Here is a 1,590-nt window from a genome sequence, read left to right as displayed (position 1 = left end):
ATTATTGTATATATGTGCCAGGCACAGTACTAAGTATTTTACATATATTTTCTCATTTAATTTTTACAAGAACACTTTAAGAGAGATCATATTGTTACCCCGTTTTAATTTTTTATTTACTTTTTCATTCTGTATTTTATTACTGAAACACATTATCCCACCAATCCCACCCCATCCCACAGTGAAAATCTCACCCAGACCCCCCATTCCTTCTCATCATCCCCTAGGCAGCCCCACACAAGTGCTCCAGAATTCATTTCCCACTGGACGTTATGGAGGGTGTCCATTGGATGGCCAAGTGGAAACCACCCTGGGGCCTTCGTGGAGAAAAATGGAAGGGGAGGAGTTGAGGGAGCCCAAGGTGGAGCTTATTTGAGGGCTTTGGCCACTTGCTCCTAGGCCAGCTCGATCTCCTCATCATCTGGACAGGTGGAAGCAAACTCTTCCCACGCATATGCATTGCGCAAGTACCTGTGCACCCCTCGGAACACCTCAGGGATGGAGAATCCTCGGTACTTCCTACGCACCATCTGTACTATGTGGAGCTTTGGCAACAGGTGAGCTCATTTCCATCCAGAAACTTCCTCTGAGAGATGCCCTCATCCTCAGCACTGGTCTCATCCACTTCTTCTGGGAGGGGGGATGTCAAGTAATTGTCTAAAACTTTCAGAGTTTCCAGGAGCCCTTCCTCCAGATTGTCATTGGGTGCTGGGTTTCAATTCTTGATGTAGGCAGAAAATTTAGCAAATATGTCAAGGCCAGCTGTGTTTGATTCAGGGTTCAGAGCTGCCAGCTTGGGGTACCTGGGAGGGCACAGTACTGCCTCCAGAAATTCCTCAATCTTGTTGGTGTCTGTGTGCACTTCGGTGCCATACAGCAGAAATGGAAGCTGTCCTCCTGGGCACAATTTCTGACCTGTCTCGGTTCGCCTCTTGGTGTCAATGGCGGTGATGCTGAAGTGACTCCCTTGAGCCAGAGCACCATGAACAGTCTCTGGGAGGAGGGGCGGTTCCCAGTCTTGGCCCCATCACTGCCAGCCTTCATAAACCGACCTGCAGTTGTTCTTCAGCCATGGTTGCAATGGGGACCCTTGTTACCCCATTTTAAAGACTGACAAGCTGAGGCTAAGAGAGAATATATGTCTTGCTCAAAGCCACATAGCTATTTCATAGTGCAGTGGTCCTCAAACTTCTGGGAGCATCCAAATGACCCGAAAGACTTGTTAAAACACACATGACTGGGTCTCGTCTTCAGATTTTCTGCTTCACTAATCTGGGATGAGGGCCTAAAAAAAAAAATCCCGAGTGGCACCGAATCTGCTGGCCCAGGGACCACATTTGAACAAGTCTGAGCGTGGAAACAGGACGTGATAACATGCCCGGGACTCCACTCCTTACCCGGTGCTGCTTATCCAAACCGCAGGCAAGAGGGAATGCTGGCTGAGCTGACACATACGCGTAGGAAAAGGTTTGCCTGGAAGACCTTTGTCGTGGAGTGGGCACAGACATCTGAGAGCACACACTTAGCCACACATGGCACATTGCATAGCGCCTCTGAACGCCATATTGACCTCACCCCTCCATAGGAGTT

The 1,590-nt window shown here is 48.9% G+C and overlaps 1 pseudogene; it reads right to left on the bottom strand.

Annotated features, from left to right (window-relative positions):
* Positions 1-368: 368 nt before the first annotated feature.
* On the bottom strand, positions 369-1,073 carry LOC118618921 (annotated as a pseudogene).
* Positions 1,074-1,590: the final 517 nt, after the last annotated feature.

The sequence above is a fragment of the Molossus molossus genome, unplaced genomic scaffold (assembly GCF_014108415.1).
Source record: "Molossus molossus isolate mMolMol1 unplaced genomic scaffold, mMolMol1.p scaffold_m16_p_6, whole genome shotgun sequence".
Classification (NCBI taxonomy): Eukaryota; Metazoa; Chordata; class Mammalia; order Chiroptera; family Molossidae; genus Molossus; species Molossus molossus.
The sequence above is the reverse complement of the archived record's forward strand: the minus strand, read 5'-3'. Positions and strand labels throughout refer to the sequence as shown.